The sequence below is a fragment of the Corvus moneduloides genome, chromosome 6 (assembly GCF_009650955.1).
Source record: "Corvus moneduloides isolate bCorMon1 chromosome 6, bCorMon1.pri, whole genome shotgun sequence".
NCBI classification, from domain to species: domain Eukaryota; kingdom Metazoa; phylum Chordata; class Aves; order Passeriformes; family Corvidae; genus Corvus; species Corvus moneduloides.
In genome coordinates, this window is record NC_045481.1 from 27,630,051 (window position 1) to 27,645,561 (window position 15,511).

At 35.9% G+C, this 15,511-nt stretch overlaps 1 protein-coding gene across 5 annotated transcripts in view; it reads left to right on the forward strand.

The window, feature by feature from the left end:
* Nucleotides 1-15,511, forward strand: part of STRN3 (striatin 3) — a 62,335-nt gene that overhangs the window by 1,617 nt on the left and 45,207 nt on the right. The window lies entirely within an intron of this gene.

Consider the following 15,511-nt stretch of genomic DNA (forward strand, 5'->3'; position numbering starts at 1 on the left):
AGCAGCCGATATTTGGAAGGCATTTACTTTCAGATTTCAGAACCAAGAAGTATACCTGAGCCTGGGCAATTCTTTAGCAACTTCTTGGCTCTATAATAAGCATGTAATTTGCACTATTTTGGTTACAACTATAATTAAGAAAGAATTTTAAAAAAAGGGAAACAAATGAAGAGGTTTCACTGTTTCCTTCACTTATTGCCAGTCTTCCCATTTTAAACCTTGTGGAATGGCTGGATTTAAAATCTGTGGTGGACATGGATGGGTGTTTTTAGCAGAGAGCAATTGACTGTTTCTCCTGTTTTCTCTAGTGTCTTAGTGATGTAGCATTATGTTTATAAATATGTCGTTTAATGCTATTCATTACCAAACAAAACCATCTTGAAATAGTAGTTTTAGGTATGGGCTTGTTACTTTAAAACGAGGTACAGCTGTACCCTAACATGAAGAGCAGTTCAGGGACTTGGAAAGTTGTATCTGACTGATAAAGTGCTTCTCTGAACTCACATGGCCTCTAGACTCTCTGATGCACTCTAGCCAACTCTGCTGCTTTTTGTCTGTGGTTGCTGTTCGTTGTCCATGGCCATACCATTGCAGTTGCGTGTCTGTGGAGGTATGGTGGCAGTTCTGACCCTGATTATGTATGTGTTGATTCACGTAGGTCTGCATATGTCATGGGACTGAGATAGCAGACTTGCTGCACAGTGCCTGTGCACGAGGGTGTTTTGGTTTGGTTATTTTATAACTTTGGAAGCCCAGGATAGAAGGGGGGAGGACATTACCTTTGGATTTTAGGTCTTAGCCTATACAATGGTGAAGAGTGATACAGGAATGTGTTGAGAATATTTTTGAAGATAGATGTTTACCAGGCCTGTGGGGTTTTTTTGTTGGTTCCGCAACTTGTCAAGTCACAGCATATTTTGTGGCTAATAAAACTGTAACAGTTTGGACCCCAAACAACAATTTTGTCCACTGAAACTAGTGAGAGTGTTAATCATCTATGTGATGCTAGGTACAGGTGTGAGTATTCTGATGATTGAGGCCTCCTGGGCTGAAAGGAAAATTCCATAGCATGACAGGAGGTAATTTATATGGAAGGGGGTGTTAGATGATTTAGCTGCAACTCTCCTGGTGCAGGTAATGTCATTCTTCTTACGTCTTCATTCTTTCAAGATGACAGTAAACACTGTAAACGTTGCTTCTCAGTCCTGGCAATTGCAAGTTCTTTATGACTTTGCTAACGATGCTTTATAAAAAGTATGTGGAAAACCAAATGACTTAGCAATATGTGTGATTTTATTTATGTGTTCTGAATCAAAGAATTTATTATTCCAAAGAAGATACTTATCCATGGTATGAATCAATGGGATTCCTGTGTGGTTTATCCACCCAACTCCTTTCTTTTAACTATGTAGTTCAAGAGATGGGAGAATTGGCACCCCTAGTAAGAATGCTCTTTGTGTAGAGGGTGATGGTGAAGGGGGAAAGGATCTGCAGTAACAGTTTATTCTTTCTGGGATCTTGTAATGACTTTTTTTTCCTGTTCTACCTATGGGACAGACTTTCATAAATAAATTAAAGTACATATTATTTCACTGTGTAGAGGGTTTTGCCATGGCTGTAATGACTGACAGAGGGTCTCAAGCCTTTTGGATCTGAAGTCTTGTACTGGTAGATTTAAGTCTACATTTACATCAGACTTCAAATCTAAAATGTTAATAATTTTACGCTGTCTTTCTACCTCCTCAGGTGCATGCTGTTCTGCTTGTGTGGAGAAGGGAAGCAGCATAATCATTGGACAAATCTGTGTGTGCAAACCAGTATCAAGTACAGAAATGTCAAATATCAGGAGTGCAGTACTTGAAACATAGTACACTTCTTTCCTTTCACTTGTAACACTGGCTGCTGCAGTGACTTCTTAAGCGTTCACTGGTTGCTGTGTTGAAAATAAGCTGTCTGGCCTTGCATAGTGTCTTGTTCACTTCAAGTAATGGACATGATCTGTTCACTATTTAGTGAACTGAAAGATTTTCACTGTAGCAATGTAACTTTGATCTGCCAGTCGAATGGCCTTGATGTTGGTCAGTAATGACCAGCTGTTATGCTGAGATAAATGGTCTTTTCTAAGACGTTTATGCACTTTAGAGGAATTACAGCAAGTTCATATTGAATGTTATATATTTGTTAGAAATAACTGTTCAAGGTGGTAAGTGGCTCTGTGGTATCCTAAAAGAAAAAGAAACTTGGATGGGAAAACACTGTAGAGATGCGCTACAGAAACTTAAGGAAGATAAAGTTGTGTCAGAAAGGAGTATCATAGGAAAGCTTGCAACTTTGCAGGGAAAATCGAGAGATCCACTTTCTTACAGGGTTTGCAGGCTGATAATGCTTGTCTGGCATAAAATTCTAAATTGTGCAGTTTATTCAGGTTTTCTGAACGAGGTAGAAACCAGATTGAATATTCTCTGATATTTCAGAATCACACAAGGATATATTGGGAGAAAATTACCAGTAGATGCTACTTCCAAATGCTTTAATGAATAGGAAGAATAATTAATAAACATAAACATTTGGAACAAAATATATGCAATTTTGGTTTAAACATTATACAGCCTCTCAAGTAACTTAAGTGTGCATAAAGATTACTGTGATTGTTAATAACGTTTTCTGTCCTATAAAATGACATCTTTGGTGGCACACAACTAAAGTTCCTAGTTTATCTTATTTTACAAATACTCTTTTTCCCAAATATTTGGAGACGTTATGGAAGCATGTTTTCTAACATTTTCTAATAGTCTTTATTTAGGCATTTAAAAAGTCCAAACCACCAAAACTCATAGATTTCAGATTTTACTTGCATGCCTCCTCGCTTCCCTTTCCGCTGGGGATGGCGGAGCAGACTTATTGAAGGAATTTTATACAGGACATTCTTTAAAAAAGAAATGTATCTTTAGATAACATATGTGAAAGTGTTGATCTCGTGAACAAAATGAGATTACGTTCAGAGTGTATATACAGTCATGCTGCCTTTCAGCATTTCCAAAGTGTAGCAAGAATCAATTGCTGAGATACTTACCTGTATGTTTCTTGTTTTACTTTGTTGCAGGTTTGAAGGGGGGGTGGGGATAATGTTGGGACTGTTTCTCTCTTAAACTTGAAGAAACAATTAATTATTTTCGTAACAGACTTTGCTTTGCTTTTGGCATGCAAATAATTTGTTTTCATGATAGATTGCAAGTGGAAGTGGTTGTGAGGGTTGTAGAATGGTCATTAGATTGTTGGAAACAATCTGTGTCTCAGCAGCTAGGGAGCATACAGTAAAAATAAGTATTTAAAAAACCCCTGACTTTTCGGGAATTAGTGGCATTTTGTGCAGGGGACTATTGTAAATGCTTTTTTTTTAACGTTTTCTTGGGTCAAAAAGTGTTTGGATAAGTTAATGGAATAAAATTTCCTGTGGGTGTCTAAATTCAAAGATACAGTCTTTTTGTTTTTTAAGTTTTCTGAGATTTGAAATGTTTTTTGAGGTTTATTCTTTTGTTTTTATGCTAGTCCTGTGGAACTGCCTGTTAGCCCGTGGTTAGGAGAGGTGTACTGAGGCTGGTGGTCTATTGGTCTGACCAGGCAAGCTGTTCTTATATTCTCATGGCCAATGAATGATTGAAATGAAGTCACATAACAGTTTGAGCTTGAAGGAACCTTAAAGATCATCTAGTTCTAACTTCTCTGCCATAGGCAGGAAAATGCTTTAATTTGATTGTTTGACGATATATCTAGTGCTGTTTTGATGCTGTTTCAATACTGTTTTTTCTTAAAAAACAAACCCTGATTGATATCAGGGACATTAATTTGATATAATATGCAAGGTTAAGGCAGGAAATTCAGATGCTGCTGTTGGGAAATGCACAGTGTATTTTAACCACATGATTGTTAATCGATTGCATTCTAGATAGTTGAAGTTGGAAATACGATTAACTGATAAACTGCTATTTCATTGGATCTTACAGGTGAATCTCTGTATTTATTATGAAATTAGCTTAACTAAATCTAAATCAATCCTTAAAAAACCCCAAGGGATACTTGATCAACACTGACTGAAAATAAAATGAAGTAGGTTGTAAAGAGTTGAACAGCATTCTTGTTTGTGGTACGTGTAAATGCCACGAGGTGTGTGGGTAATACACTCATCTGAACTGGCTAACTTCTGTTTGTGCAAACTGTTAAGGTTCTTGCTGTCGCGGGCATGCAGGAGTACTTTGTGGTCCAAATAACTAATGTTTATTCACATAATAAAATATTTGAATATTTAGTATTTTTTTTTTATAATGAAACTTTTTTCTGTATAAAATAGCGTATGTATAAGAAGTTAAAACCCGGAAATTTCTGTTCATTAATCATTTTTCTAAGGTAATGATGAAAACAGCTACTTATTTTGTAGTGTTAAGTCCCTTTTAAGTTTAAAGCACTGAATTGAGAGTTCTGTGTATTTTGGGTAGAGGGCAATTAGACGTCATCAAGGGTTTCCTTACTGTGGCTTCCATAGCTGTTTAGTCAACTGCATTAACAGGCGCACCACCTCTGGTAGAACTTCAGGTGCTTGTTTACTGAAGGTTAGAAGTCTGTTCTATGTGTCTGGGTAAATCTTTCTTCATAGGCTTCTTGACAAGACTTCTAAATTAAAATGTGCAGAGATGCTTCCTTTATGTATATGGATGACCTCATTCTTCCAATTTTATTTTTGAAACAGTTGATTTAGATCTTTAACATTTCTGTAAAATTTTCTTGCAGTATTCAGCTCATAAAGGCAAAACAATAAAAGAGTTTAGGACATGGAGTGACATTAAGCTCCATGTAAAAACAGGAACAGGAAATACCTGGATAGCTGTGAAGTTTATGTATGGAATACTGGTTCAGTGTCGTAATTGTGTAACTTTATCTGGAATATTGTTTCTGAATAATTCCGTTCTAGCAACACTTGGTATAAGAGTGTTTTTTACTGTGTAATAATTGCCTTTTCATAAATGATTATTTGCAATAGTAATGCTCTCACTTAGAATCAGTGCACAGAACTGTTATAACAGTTACTCTGGTGAGGTTTTCTTTTAGGCACAGTGTAGAAGTGTGTGGCAGATGAGTTATGTAACACTTCCTGGTGAAGAATTACTTCTTTTTTTGAACACTGGGCATGCATTTTATTTCTTAGTTTCATTGCAATTACACCTATGCATATTTAATAGCTCTTTAGGAAATCTCACTTGGAGAATTTTTTGTGAGGGTTTAAGTATCTGTTGGTATAATTACTTATTTCATGCTGAAAGTAGGTTTTGAGGTAGTGATGGGTGTTCTTGATCCTTCTTGTCATTTAAGAAGTTAGGAGAAAGTGATGATGGATTTATTTTTCCTAACTGATGAAGAGAGTGGCTAGGGAAGTTGGGTCTTCCAGTGATGTGATGTATCTTCAGGACAAATGCATAACTTGCAAGAGCTTTGTTTGCCTATCCGATGGTTCCTTTTTGTCACTCAGACTGTTCTTGAATTATCCTAAGCCATGCTCAGCGGGATACTTAGTTTAATATCTTATGCCTTCATCAGTGCAACTCCAACAGGTATTAAGAGCCAATTATGAAGTTGGCTGTTCTTCAGGACTAGTCCTGAAGGTACAGCATGAATTTAAGCAGTCTGTACATTTTTCTACAGTATCTTCTACAGTATCCACTATAGTATCTTTATAAAACTGTCTGATTATAGGTAGTCTGCTGTTGGCAATTAAAGGTAAAAATACGTTTTTATGATTCCAGAAAAAATTCCACTTAATGAGAGATGAAGTACATTCCTGGGTTAATTTGAAGTTATTGTGCATGGAAAAATCCTACATGTGTTGGCTGTAACATTCTGAAAAAAAGTGTACTTCTCTGAATGCTGATTGAAATGATCCTGAAATAGAGAATGAACTTCAGTAAGTCCATATACCTGAAGGTCTTTCTGATTATATATATATATATATTTTTTTTTTTTTTAATGGGTTGATTGCTCTAAATTTTTTTATGTTTGCTCACCTTGTTTTCTTTTCACCCAAGATATGGTTACTCCTTAACTGCTACCAAATTTGAGGTTGGTGATACTATAATACTCCTCCTAGAAGACAGAAATCCAAAGAGAGTCCCTTGACTTTATGCCAGTGACCACTATAAGAAGCTGGAGAATGCTTGACTCTAGTATTTAACTTGAAACTGTGGTGATTTGCATTCTTTGAGGAAGAGACCCCAGGGTGCAGGAACAGAATACTGCAATACACTTTGAGACCTTGGGAAAAGAAAAGATCCTGCTTTGGCAAACAGAACTCTCAGAAGAAAGTTCAAGAAGAGCATTTAAATATGTTTACAGATTTCATAATACCTATTCTGTTTCATATCTTTAGCAAGATTAGTACAGTTGGTAGAAGGCAGGACCACTGGCTGTGAACTCCCTGGTGAAGTGGTGTAAATTAGACAGTGCTGGCCATGTTCTGTGCCAGGAAGCCAGATTAACATTTAGGAGGTGCAAAATACCAGCTCTTTGTCAACTTTCTGTGATGCCTCACTGCAAACAGTGCATTATACACTTTCATTTTAGCTGTCTTACTCTTCCATCACTTCTAATTCCATGAACTTGATTATATTAAATTTTGTTACTCTTAGTGTTGCCATTGCCTTAATGCGAAGCTCTCTACACTGTGTAAGATTGTATTATTTTATATACGTGTATGTGTATATATATTTTTATATGTATGGCTTCCTATATTCAAGACCTATATTTTAGGTCTTGCATTCTACGGTCCCTTAGGAGTGTGTGCTACTGACCTACAGCTGATGAACACTGACATGAGTGTTCATCATTAGAACAGCGTAGGTCAGTTCAGATCACTGTGTTCACAGTCTGCTGTGGATTATACGGTCCTCTTTATCCCTAAATAATAAATAGGTATTCCTGGTTTTGGAAAGGAAGTGAACATTCTTGAGGATGTTTGTCGCACTGCAATTCCTCCCTTCCCTTTCCAACTCGATAGTGATTGTAAGAACCTGCCCCACTACAAAAGTATACAACTTCGCTCTTATTTATGTGCTCTTGTACTACAAATACTAGTAATAGTAAAGAGAATGAGCTTAATATTCTGCTCTGTGTTTAGTGTTAAATATCTAACAAAGCTTTAACTTTGTTTAAAGTAGCTTCATGTTAATGGAATAATGTACTAATACAGTGATGCTGACAGTAAAGGTGTTTTTAATCTCTACTAAATTCAAATACTGTCTTTTGGTATGTATATATAATTAGTCTTACTGGTTGTAGTAGTGACTTTATTGGAAAGAAATTTCTTTTACAAGCAAAATTTATTCTCAAAAATGTCAAGCAGTTTAAAAGACTGTGTGTGAATAGTTTTAGATAGAAATGGTCCAAGGTGTGTAACTACTTTTGGGTTTTGTTTCAGAGATGTTACTTGCAAGATTCATGCATTTAGGAGGAATGCAGAAAATAGAGATGATAATGATAGAATGAGCAATGGCAACTCAGGGTAAACTTTTGAAATGGTCATGCTGAGTTGTTTTCTTCCATGACTTCTGTGAATTTCCTGCTAAAAGAAATGAATAAAACCCCTGAATGATCCTTAGCTTTTTAAGTGCTGTAAGGGAGCTATAAATACAGAAATTGGGAAGTGATTTCTGTCTTATGATCTGTGCAGAACTGGCAGAATCAACATTGCAATACAATGTCCCATTGTTTAGTAACAGTTTTGAAAAGAATGCTGAACATTTGACATAAAACCAGTTTGAGGTCTGGAAATAACATCTTGAGGACTGATCCATTTAGAATTCAGTCTTGCTAAACCAAAAAGCAATCTGTGAGGTAGCCTTATTAGGTGCCTCACTGGGTTTCAGACTTATTCAGGTTTTTTAATTTGCAGCAAAAAATAGTTTTGTTTAAGGGGTATGACACAGCAGATTGGAACTTCACCTTAAAAAAAAGTGCAAGTGAGGTGTGTAAATAGTGTGATAGATATATGTATGAAGTTGGGTAAATGATTTTTGTTGTTTCTTGTTTTCTTTGTGTGGGTATTTTTTGGGGTGTTTTTGTGGTTTGTTTTTTGGAGTTTCTCTTTTCTCTTTTGGTACAACAGCTAAAGAAATAATCAGGCAACAAGTGTAAAACGTACTGAAATAATTTTTATAAAATGAAAATTTATGAATCTTTTCTACATAGAGAAAATAGAAATGGATTCACAAGAAGCTATCTATTACTCTGTAGTCTAATCTAATGCTATTAAGTTTGTATGTTCTTCCCATGGTTTTTCTTAAGGCGTCAGACTTAAATGAAGAACTGGACCCTTGAAACTGAGGGAACTAAGGGATTTCTTGGTTCTTAGTAAGGGATTCTTAAGAATGACTGTGTTAAATGAGAAGGAAGCCAATGCTATCTCTACTGTAAAAGGTAGAATGTAGTCAACATAGCTAGTATCTACTAAGAAAGGCAAGGACCTTTTTGTTTAATAACTGAAGCAGACACCTAAGCAGGTTATTGATAGTAGGTATCGAAGTACAAGTAGTTCGATAGTTTGTTGGTGGGTTGTTGAATATGCCTGTCCAGGGCTGGAAGCTGTTCTTGAAAAATTGAAGTCAGAAGAAAATGTACAAGAACCCTTGCAGTGTAAATTATGAGACTCAACAGTTGCAAAGTAATCCTGACCTTTCTTGAAGAATTTCCCTTACAGTTGTTCTGGTTCCACTACACTTCAGTCTGTGTTTTGCAATCAGTCTGTGCTGTAAGTTGGGACCATTCCGTAGCATTACGTGAAAATTGCAGACCTGTCTTGAGTACCCTTATTATCTGTATTTCAGTAATGTAGAGAGAAGATAAAAGCATATTCAATGGTTTCTTTTGAATCTCTGATTATTGTGGCATGGTTAAATATGAGAGTTTGGATCTGGACAGACTTTGGAGGCTTCAAAGTCAAGTGAAATTTCTTTAGGCATTATTTTAGCATTATTTTATGTAGAACATTTCATTATTAAATGACATCGGTGATGATACTAAGTGTTTTCACAATACATGCTGCCCTGTAGTGTCATAGCCTGTGATAGCCAAGAACATTTCTTAAGTGTTTGAAACACTATCTAATCTGTGGTTACAGGGTATTTTGCTGTTGGTTGTCACACCTGGTGGCTTGAGTCATACTTGTCCTCAAGCTTGTCTGTGTCTGTTTTCATTAGCTGTTCTGCAGAGAAGGTATTGCTCACAAGCTTTGAATCTCTCAAGCAGTTCTGGAATAATGTACAAAACGTTTCAAAATAGAAAATTTGTATAGGAAATGCTGTGTACAGTCTTGTTAATTGACGGAGGGAATACTTAGTGTTGATAGCTGATATTTTTGGCAAGAATCAGCTTTTGTCACTGGTGTTGAAGCTGTGTTGTGAGTTTTTTCCAGCAAAGACATTTGGAAAGTACCATGACTTAACGGATTTTAGAAGTGCAAAACTGCAGTAATTTCTCACCAAATGATAGTCCAATAAAAAATTCTTTTCATATGTGAAAAAAATACTGATTTTTGGCTGACATTTGGAGAGATGCCAGTTGACTGGAAGCTGACTAACATCCCAGTTTTCAAGAAAGATGACCCTGGTCACAACAGGCCTGTCAATCTCTCATCAGTAACTGTAAAATCATGGAGAAGATTATCCTGGGAGCCATTGAAAAATAACTGAAAGACAACACAGTCACTGGTCACAGCCAGCACGGCTTCATGAGAGGAAAGTCCTGCTTGTCACGCCTGATTTCCTTTTATGACTAGGTAACCCACCTTGTTGATCAAGGGCAGCCAGTTGATGTAATCTTTTTGGATTTCAGTTAAGTTTTTGATACTGTCTCTCACAGGATCCTTCTGGACAAAATGTCCAGCACACAGCTGGATAAGCACATCATGGGATGGGTGGTCACCTAACATCTTGTATAAACTTTTTTCTGTAAAAGGCATATGAACACTTATATTGTTATTTTTTTATTGGAAAAATTGATGTGAAACAAATAAAATTTCCATAGAAAGTCTGTTAAGAAAATAGATCTAGGATTATTAGTTTTACTTCGTAACTCGATCTTCAGAAAGTTCTTTGAGGAAAGATAATTACATTGTCAGTCTGAATTGTAAAGAGAATTAGTTTAATTTATGTTTGTTTGCATCGCTTTCTTAAATTATTGTTAAGAGCATGACTGCCTTAAAGTCTTTGGAGCTTGTTTGCAGACATGTTTCATGGATTATTCAACCTGCTTAAGAAAGGCAGTTGAAATACAGTGTTCAGACACTTCATAGAATAGTAAGTGTTTACAATTAGTAAGAATTAGTTTTGCTGCTTATGTTTTACTTGTCTGATTATCTTGAGTGATGGCATTTGATATTTGAATGGAAAGATTGTAATTCCTCAGTAGAATTATATTGATACTGGTGAAGAAAATAACTTGGAGATAAAAACGAGTGAGTATTTTTTGAAGTCAAAATGAGCATTTGTGTCTAGTTAGGTAATGTAGTGGCTCCAAGCATTCCTGTTAACTGTCAGTTGAATAAAGAAATAATGCCTGTTGAATGGCCTTCAGATAAAATTTGCTGGATCTTGGGTCTGATGTCTGATTGTGGGGAGAAGGAGAGCTGGTATATAGAAACAGTGAATGATACTTTGACATTGTGGCATGGAGCATTTTGGTAGTTCTTTTACCATCTGTTGATGATAGTGATGTTTCCTGAAGTTAGTATTATATTTCAGTGTTACAGAATAGAATGCTCTTTCAGGAAAATGAAAGTTCTTTTACACATTCCTAGGCAGAAACCTACTTTTCTGAAGAAGTGTCTCTGGGACTGAAATTGAAAAGGAAAACTAATTTATAAATTAAACTGTGCTCAGTGTTTGGTAAGTTTTTAACTGAAACAAAATTTTAGAAGTCTGTTCGTGCATGAAGAGCACTTTGCTACAAGAGTGGTCAATGAATGTTAAACTCCTAAGGCACTTGCATTTATTATTAAAAAAAGAAGGTTTTATAGTTTCCAGTTTTTAGACTTGTACGTTTTAGTCCTTGAGGAGAATGCTACCAGAGTGTGAATCCATTGTTTTTAGTGCCTTCATCTGTGTCTGGACATGTAGTCTGTCTTCCCCCCGCTCCCCTCCCCCCCTTCCACTAGCTTCTCTGTACTGGATATCAAATTTATGGACAGACAGTTGGTTTACTTTGTTTACAATCCATGATGTTTAGAGGGTTGTTAGACTTTGAAAACACAATTATGAATTGTATGAGTTTTGTTACTGTACTGTTCTAAATACGTTGGCTAAGAGAGTGGCTACAAAAATCCTAGAAAAAAAATTATTCCACGAAAAAATTCTAAGGAGGAGTGACAGAATGAAGGCAGTTGTATGCTGGATTTAAGTTGTAACTTAGAAGTTTGACCCTGTAGCACAGAAGAGGATGGAATTGAAGGCTGGATTTTCTGTAAGTTGGTCAAAGAAGCTGATTAAACTTGACAGTACTTGGCCCTGTAGTGAAGAGGGAAACCTTTGAATGTGAATGATGTGGTGAGAGTTGGAAAGAGGAAGGACAGATTAAGGAAAGGAGAAAGTTTTACAAGCCTGGTCTTTCCCATACCCACTGCAGGACTGATGGGGACTTACGGATGAGTAAATCCTCTTATATGTCAGTTGTGTCATTAACCTCCTTAGAGCTAGCTGGGTTTCTTGTTTCTGCTACTCTTATCCAACAGTTGCTCAAGTATGTCACTTTTCTAGTGCTTAGGATTTGCTTTAACAAGCTATCAGAAAGCAATCACTTGAGTCTTTGAAAAAAGTATAAATTGGGGAGCAAGAAATGATCATCAGCGCAAATGAATATCTGTAAAAATGTAACCTTTGGGAAACGTCAGAGTAGCTTTGCTACTCTCAGTGTTCTAGTTAACTATCCCCATAGTTAACTGCCTGTTCATAAGATTGTGCAGAAAATTACCTTCTTTATTTGCAAATGTTGTTCAAATGTACACTGGTATTAACTAGTTGTTAAATTTTTTTTTTCTCCACATCTTTAACCTGCGCTTATTTTATGAAATAAAGATTTTCTGTTAATGTATGACATGCTGTTTCTATATTTTTTTTTTGTCTTCCAATTACCTTCTGTTCTACAGGGTCTCTAATATATCTTTGAAACACGTATGATCCTGATGTTGCCAGTGACATCTATTGTACTGCACAACTTGCTAGAGAATCTCAAGACTTTAATTTACAAAATAAAGATTTATTTTTATTTACAGTAGTCAAAGCCTCTTCTTTTAGTCCTCAGTTGACAGTTTAGGGATTAATTCCAATCACAATAAATACATAAACATAATCAGGTCTATAAAAGTGCACTAAGTCAGCTTTTAGTTGTTCTGAAGGAGATGAGGTTTCAGACTGTATTTGTTGGAAACTGAAGGTGAAGGCTTCTCTTATGTTGAGTTTCCCTTTTGTGAATGGGAACTGGAACATTAATAGCTGCACAGGTGTGTTCACTCTTAAGTGATTGTTAGGAGTCAAATCTTCCACCTCCCAGTATTTTTTAGTTTTCCAAAACGGTTGTACTTCACCTTCAGCATAATAAACATCTAAAAGTCAAGATTAGATTAATATTATTGTGAGATAAAATGTTCCTGTTGTTTTGAGTTCTGTGACGTGTCCTACTAGGATAAGCGTATGCTTAATGTGTGCACTGAGTAGTTTCAGTGTATGGCACTTCTTTCAAAATTACTGGAGGCCTTTCTTGCCTTCCTTCTAGAAGTCTGAATAAACTTTAGGAAAACAAAATACAAGCAGTGCATAGCTGGCATTACTTTACATGTAGTAGAATTTTTTCAAAATAATCTTCTAGAGACTAAGAGTTAACAATGTTTAGAACTGCAATGGAAAGAAAGTATTTTCTGAGTGTGGTCCTGTATTGGTAAACTCATTAGAATTTGATTGTTTGAATTGTACAAGAAAATGTTACTGTTTCAACAGTGGAAGAGAAGGCTTTAAATCAGTCTTCTATGCTTTACCATCCAGGTTTCTTTCATGCCTCTTTTTACCTTTAATATGTTTCACTATGTTTGAGATGCCGAATGAGTATTTAAAATACTGCATTTCAGGAGTTATTAATAAGATAAGACTATCAAATCCTATATGGATAGCCTAATTATTATATAACCTTTAGTTTACACATGCAATTTTACCTGCCCAAAAAGCTGTAATGATTTCCCTTCTTTTTCCTCAATGGCTAAGAGAAATATGTTTGATTGGCGTGAAGATTGTCAGACTTTTCTGGGCACTTAAAGCAATAAAGTGTAGTTTTAATGTGAATGCTGCTATGGGTGGTGCTATATGAAATGTAGGTAATAATTCTGAAGTTTTAAGAGTTTCTTTCAAAATAAGGAGGGTGGAAAAAATCCTCATTTTCTTCCCAGGAAACTTTTTCTTTAAACTGGGATATGTGAGTTTATATGTGAAATACAGTATTTTTAATAATTTAAAGTTATGTGCAAGTAATTTAGTAAACTAAGTCTTCTGTTACACTTTCATCAAACAGTATAATTGTATACTAGGGATGTGGAGTATCAGTGTAATAAGTGATTTTAATTATTTGTATAATTTAAGGGAAAGTTCAGTTTCTTGTTTGAGGTCTTAGCATTTCGATGAAAGACTGTTGACTGTTTTGAGTATGGTCAGACTTCCTATTTAAAAGATAAAACCCCTTTCAACTACAAAATGCATGTATGTCTGGAATGCAACGTGCTATTAAAACAACACTAAGTTTACAAAGTCTAGAATATTACATGTTAGAATTTTTATTTGTTCCTTTCTTTACATGCGTTCTGTAGTTTTTTAACCCCAGACCATTCTTTGTCCTGGGATCCATACTGTTCAAGTAGCTATTCAGTAATTCTTTTTATCCTTGAATTCCATCTTGCCTAGTTTCAGGCATTATTTAATGCATCCTTGCACAAATACAAAGTATCTGTCGCTCTAACTACTTCTCAAAGCTTCCTGAATTCACTTTCATAATAAAGCTGAGCAAGTTGGTGTGGTGGTACTCTTACTTGCAGCTGAGGGCCAAGGTGTAGAGAGATCCCAGAGTTATTTAAATGTCAGTTTTGTAGACACACAGTGGATCTCAGGGATTTGTGAAAATACTGAAAATATGAAAATTTACAGGCTGGTAGAAGAGAAGGAACCTGCACTGAAAATGAAAGCCTTGTTTAGGCTTTGAATAATTTGAAATAATTCGTCCTTACCCGTTTTGAAAAATCTTCTAACAGAATCTGTGCACAGCTAAATTCAGCTGGATTTTTTAAGCCATGAGTGGCCATATTTTTACTTACAGAGCTGCTACATGTTTTGTAAAAGAATGTGTTTTTCTCCCCCTTAAGAAATGTTCTTGCTAATACATTTTTAAAAATGCATTTTGATTGAATTTTCAATTCAGGAGAGTTAGGACTTATAGTTTATTTGACTTTCTTAGTGTCTCTGCTCATGTTTCTGAAACTCTTGAGCTCTGGATGTGCAGGTTATGATATCATGGTCAGTTTAGGCTGATCTAAGACCATGTTGTCATTGAAAGGGGCTGTTACTTCAGTATCTTGTTTACATCCCTTGTGCCAGCCTGAGTTACTCCCGTGGCTGTACAGACAGAGCAGGATCAGGAAACTAATGTAATTCAGAACCGAGTAAAAAATAAATAGAATGGTTTCCTTGGTAGACTTGATGTGTGTCAACACAAGAAGCTAAGTCAGCACAGTAGAAGGAACAGAAATAGGAGGAGGAGGATTGGTCCTCTTAGTATCAGCCTGGGGACTTAGAAATTGGTTTAAGACAGTGGAAAGAATTCTGTTGTAACTGGGGAGGATTGGATGTGGGGTTGAAAGGTAGAGTACGAAATTGTGTGCCATTTTGTTTCCCAGTTTTTGTGCTAGACAGTCTTAAATCATCAGTATATTTACAAATCGTATCAAATCTATCTCTCCTGAGATCAAAGGAAATGAATATGTAAGAATTGTGAAAGTTGTATTATGTAGAGCATATTTTTTGAGCATTTGTCTTTGTGTATGGAACCCAAGTTCAGCACCCCTGAGGGCGATCTGTTTACTTTGTTTTTATTGACCCTGAGATTTTCTGCTTTTCAAAAAAGGAGGTGTGTTAATTCATAGGGCTCATGGTCATGCAGTACATCAGAGGATATTTTTGACTGAAGGAAGCTCGGGATGTGCAGGTTATGAGATCATTTTGACTGAAGGAAGCAAGCTGATTAATATATAGAGCAGATTTTTGGTGATCTGATTCTTGGTTTTGTATTGAAAGTCTTGATGACTAAGTATTCCTCAAGTCTAAATTGATTTTCTGTGTTTCTAAAGATTGAGCTCTTAACTTCTGCATAGCTAACTTCTGTTATGTTTTAGCCATATGATGGTTACAATGAGAAAAAAGTAATAAACATGTATAAAGCAATT